The sequence below is a fragment of the Camelus dromedarius genome, chromosome 3 (assembly GCF_036321535.1).
Source record: "Camelus dromedarius isolate mCamDro1 chromosome 3, mCamDro1.pat, whole genome shotgun sequence".
In the NCBI taxonomy this organism is placed as follows: Eukaryota; Metazoa; Chordata; class Mammalia; order Artiodactyla; family Camelidae; genus Camelus; species Camelus dromedarius.
The window spans coordinates 10,794,029-10,807,848 of record NC_087438.1 but is presented as its reverse complement, the minus strand read 5'-3'; positions in this window follow the sequence as shown (position 1 = coordinate 10,807,848).

Genomic DNA, 13,820 nt, shown 5'->3' with positions numbered 1-13,820 from the left:
AACCACCAAGGGAGTGAATATAGATAGAGAAGAGGATGCAGGACTGAGCCTAAGCGCCCTACAACTGTGAAAGGCTGGAGGGAAGGAGGACTTAGGAAAGGACAGGGATGCCGGAAGAAACCAGGAAGGGCGGTTGTAGGAGTGTGTGAAGGAGGAGGGTTGGCTGACGTGTCCCTCGCTGCTGATTGGTCAAATAGGATGAGGAAGGAGAGCTGATTGGTGGACTTGGCAACCTGGAGCCATGGGAGACCTCGACCAGAAAGATTCAGTGAAGCAACCTGATTAGGAAGATTTAAGACAGACTTGGAGAGTGGTTATCAGAGACTGCAAGTACCTCGACAGCTCTCCCAAGGTTTTGATACAAAAGGAAGCAGAAAAACGGGGTGACCGCTAGGTAGGAAATAAGGTCAGAACAAGGCTTTTCAGCCGAGAGGAGCTCCACCAGCATGTTTATACTCTGATGAGAATGATCAGAACAGCACCAGGAAATGTATCACTTAAGAGAGAGGGAAAATTGCTGTAATAATGCAGGGGGAAAAAATTGTTAATTTTTTATACCTCAAACTGCCAAGATAACAACACTTCAGTGAATTTCCTTAAAGTGCTTTCTATTCCTTTTTTACGTGGTTGAGATTATAGCTCAGGAATGTATATATAGATACTTAAGAATAGTCAGTAATATACACAGATCCAAATTCAGTATTATTTGAACAAGAGTTTGGTGCCTATAAATATCTGCTATTTGAATAGTTTTAAAAATGACTCAGCCCATGTAATACAATATGCCAAAAACTGTTAAAATTCCTTGGCAACTAAATGACCATTGTGGAATTCTCTGCAGTTCTGCTTTTGTGAGAGCAAAAAGGCTTTTTGTTTAACAATCCTCCTCACAGTATGTCCTGCTGTATTATTAGTTGATGCATTCTTAGCAAGCACTGGAAACTGAAAAGCACAGTAATTCCTTTTTTTTTTTTTTTTTAACATAGTTATCAAGTATGTCAAGAAGTCAATCTGAACAGTGGGTTGACAAAGAGGCACATTGGGAAACACGTTTCCTTATATAGAAAAAGAAGTCTCCCTCAAAGCTAAGAAGAAAGCAAGGAATCTCAAGTCTCACCCGTGACCTCCTGAGTCAGTACAACAGCAAGTAACACAACGGGTTCCTGGTTTAACATTCCAATTTTCAATTCAAACGTATACAAAATAAAAAATAGATAAAAAACAAATTTCTTCTGTCTAGCACAGAGAAATATATTCTGTATCTTGTAGTAACCTATAATGAAAAAGAATATGAAAATGAATATATGTTTGTCTATGTATGACTGAAACATTATGCTGTACACCAGAAATTGACACATTGGTAACTGAGTATACTTCAATTTAAAAAAATACATGAAATAGGTAAAGGGAATTAAGAGGTATTCTAGCTACAAAATAAATAAAACATGGGGATGTAACATACAGCATAAGGAATATAGTCAATAATATGGTAATAACTTTGTATGGGGACAGATGGTTACTAGAATTATTGTGGTGATCATTTCATAATGTATGCAAATGTCAAATCACTGAGTAGTATAATTGAAACGAAAATAATATTGTACATCAATTATATTTCAACAAAAAAGAATATGACATCCACATTCTTGAGTTCTCATTTATATTTTGAAAGCTTGCATACCTGATAGTGTATTTCTCATGCCTTTCCTATGAGAGACAACTTCTCCATGCATAAAACTATTTGATCACACAGTTTTCCTGTAGATTTCTCCCCACTGTCTATAGTCTTTAGATTTGCAGAAAAGTAATACTTTTCTATTGGAATCTTGGGTAATTTTTTTCCTCCATCTACGCAGTTCAAAATTTTAATCAGGATTTCTCTAGGTATGTATTTCTCTTCAGTTATTTAATCTGAAATAGAGTGAGAACATTTAAGAAAATAATCTTTATTGTCTCTCCTATATGGAAGCTATGTTCCAGTTATTCTGATTTACTCCTATAATTTTTATGTTGGATGTCTCTATTTGTGATTTTCTATGTCATTATTTCCTCAACTTGGTCTTTTTCTTTAAAGGCTTCTAAATTTTATTTTCTACAGTGCCTATTTGAATTTTAAGTGTGGTATTATAGATTTAGTTCGTTAAAATTTTCTTTTCTCTTTTATATCTACTTTCATATTATCCTGCTTTTTCTTAAACTCTGCCTTTTTTTCCTGATAATTACTGTCTTTGTTACATAACAATGAATTCCTCCAGTGTCCTTTTGAAGAGAGGATGTTAGAGGATTTTCTAACATCTTTTTCTGATTCTTAAAATAAGGGATTTTTAAGTATTTTTTCTTCCTTGGGGATCAATTATTTTAAATATATTCTTTTTTCTCTATTTCTCTATTTTTTAAGTGGTAGATTAGACTTCATTAAAATTTAAAACTTCTGCTCATCATTCTTCCAACAAGAATGTATCCATTTATAATGGTATATTATATAGTCTTTAGTAATTATGAAGAACATAGAAATATTTAACTTGGAGAAAAGTATTCAGTCATTGTTGGATGAGGAAAAGAAGTTCCTGAAGAGATAGAATGAGCCTGTCTTTACTATAAGTATAGACATACATTTCAATCATTTATTCAAAAAATATTATTTAACACCTCCTATCTGCCAAAGTCAGCTGTAAATGAGACAAACCTCCGGCTCTCATGGTAAGTACACTCTACTGGGGGAGAGTGATCAAAGGAAACAAATAATGTAATCATTTTAAATCATTAAAAATTGAGATGATTCATCTGAAAGAAATAAAGTGATTGGATCCAAAGAACAGAGGCCAGCTCACATAGGGTAAATTGGATGACCTTGCCATGACCTCACTTCCAGAAAGATGGCTCCAGTGAGCTTGGAAGGATGACAGTGAACCACCTTGTGTCCTAGGGAGGGCTCTGCACATGGATCAAACAGCAAGTGCAAAGGCCAGAAGGTAGGGAAGGACTCAGTGTGTTTGAAAAGTAAGTAAATAAATGGGGCCATGTGCCTACCTGGAGCATGTTTACAGGGAAGGACAGGAACAGGAGATGTAAATGGTATCCCAGTGCAACCAGACTGGGCAGGGCCCGAAAGACATTGCTGGGGAATTTATAAGAGTTTATTCTAATAGCTTAGAAATAAGAAATTTTTTTTCAGTTTTTTAAGTTTTTTTTTGTTTGTTTGTTTTTGTTTGTTTTTTTTTTAGTGTTTAGGAGCAGTAATTAGGTCTATTTATTTGTTTATTTAATGCAGGTACGGGGATTGAATCCAGGACCTTGTGCATGTTAAGCATGAGCTCTACTGCTGAGCTCAACCCTCCCCCAGAAATGAGAAGTTTTGACAAAAAATGAGTGTACTTCATTTTTAAATTAATACTGCACTTATCAAAGTTACAGGTCATACACTTAGTGCTACTTTAAGCTTTAAAAAAAATGTATTGTTCAATTTCAAAGACTAGCAAATTGTAATAATCACTTAAGGGGTCTTGTTTGATCTCACAAGCTCAATTTGTTGCCTGGAAACACCTTACACTGTATTTACAAATGTAGTATCTGATTTTCTTGAATTTTGCAATTGTCTGACAACTTTTCCTAAGTACTTAAGTAGTTAGTGAAAATGCATTGAAATACAATGATTCTTCAACTCTCTTAAATGTCCCAATAACATGTATAAGTTTGGTGTGATTTCACATTAATCACAAACCTAAAATAACCATTCATTATCATATTTTAACTGAAACCACATGGTTAAGCTATTGACACTTTAATATGTCAAATATTCTTAAATATTACAGACACTTAGTCTAACAAACGGACTAACTACTATGAGTTTTTATTTTCTTCATATCTGTACTGAATCCTAAACCTCCCTGGAGTTGAAGGGGCTTATCTGCTAAGGGAAAAACTGTGTCATCTCAAACAATCTTTAGCCAGGTTTATTGAGATAAAATTGACAAATAAAACTGTACATATTCAAGGTATATGTGATGATTTGGTGTACACTGTGGAATGACCACCACAGTCAAGTCAATAAACACATCCATCATTTCACATAGTTTGCTTCTTTGTATGTGTGGTGAGAATCTTAAGATCTTCCCTCTCAGCAAATATCAAGTATATGATACAATATTGTATCACCATGCTGAACATTAGACTCCCCAGAACTTACTCGTCTTAAAACTGGAAGTTGGTACGCTTTTGAAAAACATCCCCCCGTCTCCCCCAGCCCCTCGTAGCTACCATTCCAGTGTCCGTTTCTATGAGTTTGACTTTTTTTTTTTAAGATTCTGTATCTGAATGAGATCATACAGTATTTGCCTTTCTCTGTCTGGCTTATTTCACTTAGCATAATGTCCTCCAGGTTCATCCATGTTGTTGCAAATGGTATTCAGCCATAAAAAAGAAGAAATCCTGCCACCACAAACAATTTTGAGCTTGCTTTCCCAGGGGACTATTTAGGATTTCTTGGCATACTGAGAATGCTTAATAACCAGACCAAGTCTTGGGTGTTACCATATCCAAAGCTGCAGACTTCCAAGGAAATTCTTCTTCCCACTCTTAATGCCAAGCCAAGTCCTGTTCTGTCGTCCTTTTTATGACTGGAAACTGAGTCACAGTTATTACCGAATTTGCACGTCAGTTCAATCTATTACCCCCATCCAACTGGCTTCTCCACTTAATTGCGTTTAACAAGTCTATATACTGCTTCAGTCTGCCCTCTGTTCTTGTCCTATTCTCCCTCTCTTTTAGAACCACAATTTTTACAGACATTAAAGTAACATCAGGTTGAATTTTAGAATTCCCTGTTGGCTTGGTCTGATAAGAACAGACAGCAGTCATTAAACCATTTTGAACAGGGGTGTGATGTGAACAGCTTTATATTTTCAAAGCTGGCAACTCTGGGCAGGATGAGTTAGAAAGATGCAGAGTGGATTCCGAGAGACCAGTTTGAGGCTCTTGAAGTCTTGCGGGCAAGAGACTGCTTTGTGATTCAAGCTGGGGGTTATATCTCCTTCTATACCCTGGCCCCAAGAATGGCCCTTTGCCTTGGGAAACACTACATTCTTCCACTCAGGGTCAAGCTGTGGAGGGAGGCACAAGGAAATTAGAAGGGAAGCAGACCCCATCTGGCCAACCACATCAATCCAGTGATCCTGTCTCAGTCGTATCACCCTCCTGTCCAAGGGACACTGAACCCAAGAGTGACAGGAATTCGGCAAAGAAAGAGGCCAGGAAGACAAGAAACCATCATGGCAGGGAGAGACACGAATCGGATCCGATTGTAGGGTTGTGACTGTCACACACTGGAATCTAAGGAGAATTGGCCCTGGAAATATTTACATGCACACACTCTTCCCCAAGCTCTGCATTTGTTGATGGGAGAGAGGGAATTAACAGTATCTGCAAATTCTTTTGCACATCTATATTTACTTTATCATTTTATTCAAATCTTTGAGAGAAAAGAGATCTATTAATTTTTTTTCTTTCTTTATTTTTTATTGAAGTATAGTCAGTTTACAATGTTGTGTCAATTTCTGGTGTCCAGCATAATAGTTCAATTATACATATATATACATATATTTTTCTTCATATTCTTTTTCGTTATAGGTTACTATAAGATATTGAATACAGTTCCCTGTGCTACACAGAAGAAACTTGTTGTTTAGCTATTTTATATATAGTAGTTAGTATCTGCAAATCTCAAACTCCCAATTTATCCCTTCCCCCCACAATAACCATAAGTTTGTTTTCTATGTCTGTGAGTCTGTTTCTGTTTTGTAAATACGTTCATTTGTCTTTTTTTAGATTCTACATATAAATGATATCATATTTTTTTTTCTTTCTGGTTTATTTCACTTAGAATGATGGTTTCCAGGTCCATCCATATTGCTGCAAATGGCATTATTTTACTCTTTTTATGGCTGAGTAGTATCCCATTGTATAAATATACCATAATTTCTTTATCCAGTCATCTGTTGATGGACATTTAGGTTGTTTCCATGTCTTGGCTATTGTAAACAGCACTGCTATGAACATTGGGGTGCATGTATCTTTTTGAATTAAAGTTCCTTCTGGATATATGCCCAGGAGTGGTATTGCTGGATCATACACTAAGTCTACTTTTAGTCTTTTGAGGAACCTCCATGCTGTTTTCCACAACGGCTGCACCAAACTACATTCCCACCAACATGCAGGAGGGTTCCCTTGTCTCCACACCATCTCCAGCATTTATCATTTGTGGGCCTTTTAATGATGACCATTCTGCTGTGAAGTCTGCTGTGAAGACTCTTTGTAGTTTTGATTTGCATTAAGAGACTTATTATTAATCACATTTTTATATGAAGACATTGAGGCTTAGAAATGCTCAGTAGCCCAAGGTAGCATCCAAGTGTGTGTTCACACACACACACACACACACACACACACACAAAGTACACACACACCAGAGTTAGGACTAGATTCTGAAAGCATTTTTTCCTTCAGGCATCTACTTGTATGGTTTAGGATTTTCAATCAGGCAATTTCTCCTCAAAGCCACTCTAATGCACATTTCTATCAATCTGATTTTTTATATGACATTGCAAAAATAGTATTAAATGTTTACTAGTGCTGGGCACTGTATGTGGAGAAAATAAAGCCTGTGAGATTTCTCTTTTGTTCATTATTTTGTCCCCTGTGCCTAGCACTGAGCCTGGCATATTCAGCGCTCAGTAAATATTCAGTCAGATTTTGGTTGCGAGCTATGTCCCACTTTTTCCCAGATGGTAGCATTTGGGGGCAATAGTGTATTTAAAATACGAGGAGATTCTGGGGCTCAGTTCCTGCACCATGATTGCCAGACTGACAGCCCCTAAGCCCTCTGCTCTGGTTCAGAGATGTTTCCTACATGGTTCTCAGAAGCCCCTCACTCCGAGTCCTGACTCTGAAAGGTAGATGCTGGTCTTGCTGCTTCTCAGGACTCCCCTGATCCCCTGACAGTCTGTTAGCCTTCCCTCCAGTGGAAATAAATGAAGACCACCCACATGAGAACAAGCAAGGCTATCGACTCAGAGCTTGCTCTATAGCATGGGAGTCATTCGCCACCACTTCTGTTTTGGCAGAGACTCAACGGCAGGCAGAGGAGTGGGAAGACTTCATAGTGGGAAACAGGGACGGCCCTGCTTGGAGGCTGTTGGCCTGGGGAAACTGGAGGGGAGCTAAGGCAAAGCAGGACACCCTGTGGGGTTGGTCAGGGGTGCACATTTGGCTTTCTTTGGTTAATTCCAAGTTGGAAGCTGGGACAAAAATTCAGAGGGCTGTCAGTTATTAATCAAGTCCTGGCCATTTGGGGTTGATCACTACAGGAGTTATTGTTTGGCTTCCTCAAGTGGTGCCACTATCTCTAGATAGTGGTCTGACTTCCTACAAGTCTGACATAGATAGCACGCTGGCTTCCTGGGCTGTTTACCCTGGGGTGCTTTCCCGAGTCAGTTGGATCAGAGTTCTGTTTTTATGTGTATTTATAACATGGCCACGGGCCATTTGTATATTCAGTCTCTGGTACATCTCTTCTGAATTCTTCTCTCAGGCCAAAATCACAGCTGTCTCTTATCCGTTTTTTTAATGAGGCTTAAAATAGTATAATTCTTTCACGTGACTTGCTTCCTAGTATAACCTTTTTCTTCCTTGGAAACTGATCAAAAAAAAGAGGACTAAGAAATAACTGAAATTCAAGAACTCATAATTGTCCCACCCTTGTGATCCCTTCCACTACCTCCAGAAAAAGTTGGGGTACCTATACTTTCTCTCTTTCCAAGGCAATGTTCTCCCCATTGGCTACTCTACCTGAGGCAGACACGAGGATGTGCTGAACAGACGGCCCTTCAAAGAAGGACTTGCTCTCATTTTCAGGGAGTACAGTGAGCAGACAGCCTCCACTGTCGGCTCCTTTGGGTTCTGCCTAGCTGCTCAGAGCCTCCACACCCCAGGTTCCACCTGTTTTTGGTCAACCAAGGCCCAGCAACTGAGCAAGGCAGGGGTATGAAGACATCACCATTTTGACCTGATAAGGACAACACTGATGGGAGTTCTCCCCTCAGGGGGCCTGCAAGGTTGAGCAAGATTTCTCAGGTTTATAGCACTGTTTCACTCTTTCCTCCTTCCCTTTCATTTCATAGCTGCTGATTCCTAATAAAATCTTGCACCCCAAACTCCTTGTCAGCTACCGCTTCTGGAGAACCCAATCTGAGACTTAACCTCAGAGCCTGTCTGCTATTGGCCCCAGGGTCTTAGTCCTACAGATGACAGACTGGTCAACATAAATATGAATACACTCTTGTTTCACAGCTTCACCTCTCACTTCCTTAACTCAAGTCTGAACACACAGGCACACATACACATACATATGCATACACACACACAAACACACACCAGTCTAACCATTGTGATCAGCCTATTCTTTGATTAATTGTGCATGTAGGCAAGACCTAAGATGGAGATGAGCAAGTGACAGCTCTGTCACTTGGTCACTGATATGCAGGGATGGCTTTAATACCCAAGGAAGAGTCCATCCATTCCTTCTCTATGGAAGTGATGGGGCAGCTGGGTGCTCTCACAGCTCCCCGGGGCCTCTTAACCTGAGGTGTGAGTGTAGCATGGAACCCAAGGTGGTCTGTTCAGCAATAAAAGAATAGAAAAGTGAAAGAAGAGAGAAGTCCATAGAAAGAAGAAGAAGATTGGATTTAGCAAAGTTATTGTTACTTAGAGTCATTCCTGATTTACAGTTGAACCCCCAGGCTTAGAGTCGCAGCCCATACATGAATTTAGCATGAATCCTTTGAGCCCCGAGCTGGTTTGGGAGCTAGCTGTCTGGCCTTCAGCTGGTGCATGGACAGAACCGTCGCTGGCTCCAGACAGCTACTGGATTAAAGAGAAAACTTTTTCATTGGTGCTAAATTAAATATGATCCAAATCCTCACATGACTAATATTTTGTACTTTTTTCTCATCAAAACATGATTTATTGAGTAAAGGAAATGGACATTGGGAGCAAATAGCAAAGTGAACGAGCATGAGCGAGCAGAAGGAGGGAAATGGACTGCTTTCGCCCCCGTTTGCAAGTGAATCGCCCCCTATAGAATTATCACCAGCGATGAGAAAACACATCCATCAAGCAGACAGTGCTGGAGAGTCTGTGAACAAAAGCCAAGGAACCAGCCACAGCCTCCTGCTTTCCAATGTGAAATCACTCCAGAATTCAGACAGCAAAGACGCAAGTCCCCAGTTGTTCATATTACCTTCAAATGAAACCTCATTACTATGAGTCATTATGTTCCAGTAGCTTTATCTGTAGTGCTTTTAAGCTGCGAGGCTGTGAATATTTCATCTGACATGAACAGTCCTGGGACAACTCGGGGACGTGGGGGTTAGAGGCATTATAGAACCACAAAAGGCAACAACCTAAATTCACATGAAGAACATCAGATCAAATTAGATCAAGATGGCAGACTGAGCAGAGACAGCTTCCTCCCCGATCCCAGATTTCCCAGAAATATGGGAAACTGGGAAAATGTGTGTGTGCGCGTGTGTGTGTACAAGAGAATAATTGCTTACCACAGCTTGTATAATAATTGCTTGTATATAGAAAAAATACATATCAGGACACCAGAAATGTGGCTAATTCCCAAAAGATGGAAGGCAAGTGAGGCTGGTTTGACGGAGTAACAGGAGCCCAAAATTCAACCCAGAACAGGGCAGCTATGAAAAATCAAAGCAGATCTGGGTGTGCTCTAAGCATGGAGGTGGTGGTGACAGGGAGCTGGGAAGCCATCATGGTTACAGAATCACATTTGGAGCGTATAGAGCAGCCTGGTGGGGCCATCCTGCCTTCACTGTCTCTTTACTTCACACCTCCACTTCAGTGCCAAGGAAGTATTTTCTCCTGAACTGTAGCAGTTAGTTTGAATGCTCAAGTTGGTACTGTTGGCACTAGGAGAGTAACTTCTGACAAACAGGAGAAACAGGAAGCCCCCATGCCCGAAAGACAGAGTAATCAAGTGCTCCACCAGGGAGCTCGTCTTCTTTCCTCCTCCAGAATCACCGGAGGCAGGCTGCAACCAACAGAAACACAGTTACACATGTGTCAATGGGGAATCTCAAGCTTTTAAATGAGCGCATGAGCAAAACAAAGAAAATATTTAAAGAAAAATAATACTCTGACAGAAAGGAACAAAAGGAAGCAAATAGAAAAGCATGCACAGTAGAACCAAAAAGAGGGGACTTTAAATGAAATATAATTAATAACCTCAGAGATATACAAAAGGCTATCTCATCTATGAAATAAAAATGAGTTATTTTTGACAAATAACCAACTAGATATCTTGGAAGTAAAAGAACATGATTATCAAAATAGCCCAATATCCAAAGAGGCACCCCTGAGGAATAAATTACTAAATTGAAGGATTGAGCTGAAAAGTTCTCTCAGAATTTGGTACAGGAGGACAAAAAGAAAAGAAGGCATGAAATAAGAACCTAAAATATGAAGGCTGCTTGCAAGAGTTCAAAAAACCCATTGAATTAGAAAAATTTAGTGCAATGTAAATCAAAATTCCAACAGACCTTTTATTGAATTTGAAAAGTTAATTATAAAGTAGAAGACAAAAATGTTGAATAAAAAAGAACAAAAAAAATTTTTTTAAGAACAATAAGAGGGATTTCACCTACAAATATCAAAACAAGCTATAAAGTTCCACCAGCTAATATAATATGGTGACTGTGTGTTGGTCTTGGTAAGTGAACAAACATAGATAATATAAAAAAACAGAAAGTCTACATTAAGATACATTTCATATGAAGAGATAATGTGATAAATCAGAGATCTGAACTCTTCTTTTTTTGAGAAAATGCTTCTGACTTGATAGTGGGTCTTGTTACAGACTGAAGACCTCACCTTGGTACATAAGGTGATCGTGGATCCAGAACTTCCCATCATAAACCAAGTGTTGTCTGACCTAATAGTCATAAGTTTGGGTGTGCAGGGATCTATCATCAAATGGAAATGATGTTATCATAGCTTTGTAAGATGTCAACTGGACTAGGCTGAGCACACTTCCCAGAATTCCCTTTCGTGTATGTTTCTGGTTACGGAGGGTCACAAGGGAGATTCTTGAGACATTTCGAGGGCTGAAAGGAAGGTGCAGCTGTTTGTAATGCACGTCGAGTTGTTGCTCATCTGTTGACTCACCTCGTTACATGAAGCAGCATCTGGCGCTGCAAACACTCCATCTTATTCTACATCTTCCTTTAGTTTCTCTGAGTCCTGGGCCAGGTATGTGTGTGTTTTACTTCCATGATAAAGGGTCATCAAAGTCAGAGGTTTCAGTTTGTCTTCACGAGGTCTCAGCTCACGCTCACAAGGTTTCAGTCTACTTGAGATCTTCCCTTCCTGACTACGAGCTCTGTGCGTCTGCAGGGACAACAGCCTTACGGAGACTGCTTAACCAGCTCCACGTGGCATGAGCACCATAAACTTCTACCGGTTCTTTTCTGGCTGCGTCCTGGTTGATAAGGGTGTATAAAAGACTGAGCTCAAGCAAATCCAGAAGGTAGAAATAAGATGTTTCTGGATTATGAGCAGGTGCCCCTCAGACTCCTTTGACACCAACTCCAGTCCAATAATGGTGAAATTTTGGTGTGGGAATTCAGTGAACTCGTAATATACATAAACCCTTATAATAATCAAAGCACAGCAAATGTTCAGCAAATGTTCATCATTGGTATTTCCATTGTTGTCGCTGTTTTGTCTTTCCTGACAGATTGCCACAAAAAGTGGGGACCCTGTTCACCTCTGAGTCATAGTACCTGGTGCCTTGTAGACAAGCAACAAGCATTTGTTGGATGAATAGATAAATGAATGGATGAAGTGTGGAAGCTGGGACTGGAATCCAAGTCTTCTGCCTTTTCTTGTATTGTTTTCCCTCCTTGTAATTGTGCTTCTCAAACTGAGAGGAGTTTACCCCCAGGAGTGCATGTTAATATGCTCAGTTACTCCAAGCCCCAATACAGAGTTTACCTTCCTTGAGCATCCATTTTTTTCCAAAGATAAGCAATTTAAAGTGTTATCTTTACATTGGGAAGTAAAATGCAATATTCACCCAAATATTTTAAGCAACATGAGAGTAGAAGTAAAATGTCCTGCTGTGGCTGTGCCTCACCCCACCCCGACTCCCATCCCCATCCCCCTGCTCCGGTGCATCCTTTCACCAACAGACAGGGCAGCCGTACACAGCCGGGGATGGTACTGGCCACCAAAGTACTCTCAGTGCCATTATTTGCAATAATGATCTACACAACATAATTATCTCTAATTATGGGTAGCATCTTAGATCTTATTTTAATTAGATTTTGGTCCATATGTTAATGAGGATCATTTGGACTTTAAACAAAATTTGATATTACATTTTCTTTACTATTTGTGATTCTAAGTTTTTTTTAAAGATGGTTTAAAAAGAAAGGATAAGCTGTTAAACAAATTGTTTTTGTTTATTGCTTAACATTAATTTAGGCAGCCTGATAATAAATAGTAAGCCCATTAGTGGTGGCAAAACATGTTTGGCATCCTCCATTTCCCTATGTGGTCACTGAATTGGCTACTGGAGGAGATGCGTAAAGGATGGAAGAAAAGTGTCTAAGGAAGCGAGGGTTCTCAGCAGCAGCACTGCTGGCATTTGGGATGGAAACTTTGCGGGGGTGGGGGGAGCTGTCCTGTGCATCGCAGGATGTTTAGCAGCCTCCCTGGCCTCTACCCACTAAATGCCAGCAGGACCTCCTCCCCCTGGTTGTGACGACCAAAAGTGTCTCCAGACATGGCCAAATGTCCCCGGGGGGGATAAAACCACTGTAGTAGAGACAATAGAACAAGATGACAGGAGTCACAGGAGCTAATGTCTTTTTTACGTCGATACACATTCTATCTGGACACTTCTGTGGTTTCAAGAAGAAAGTTAATTCAGCTGCAGAGCGATTGCCCACAATAAAGCACAGCCCAGCCTCAGTGTTGCAAGAGTTGTTTCTAACCGAGCCAAAGAAAAGGTACAGGAAGTCTGCTTTTTCTGGTGCCTCTCACTAATCTTGGATGTGGATCTAAATTCCATTCCTTTTGAAAGAGGTCACTTGGAAGAACAGCTTACATTTTTTTTTCCCCACATGCTAGAAATTGTAGTAGATAAGGCCTTTTTCACACTCTTCAAAATGCCACACACAGCCGCCTATCCTGCAGTCTTCTCTGAGTTAAGAATCATTTTCTTGGCTTTTACAACATTGGCCGGAAGTGCTGATCTGCTGGGTGTCTTGTATCAGGTGACACCTGAACCTGCTCCTTAGAGAGACCAGGGCTGACCTAAGGGTCACTCACCTGCACTTCAGGGGCTGACCTCTTTGCATAAAGAGCCCGTGAACTCATATCAATGGTTTGTTAATTCAATTCCAACTGAATCTACTGTTGAAAACATCTATGACCCAAAAGTCAAGAAGTAAAATTAAAATCCAGTTATGAGGACGGCTGCCAAAGAAACTCTGCTCCATCAAAATTACTTTCACCTAGAAGATCTGCTTTTTTTTTTTTTCATTGCCAAGAACATGTGGCATGGTCCACCTGTAGTTTCCTTTACATTCTGCTTCTATTTTCAGCTTTTGCTTCAAACTTGAGGAATCCAACCTTTCCTTGGGGAACAGAAGGAATCTGCTTAATGAATATGAAGGAAGAAACAGAGGGATAACGTTTGGCAGGAGAAGTGTCAGAGCCTCGTCCACTAAACGGACACTCCC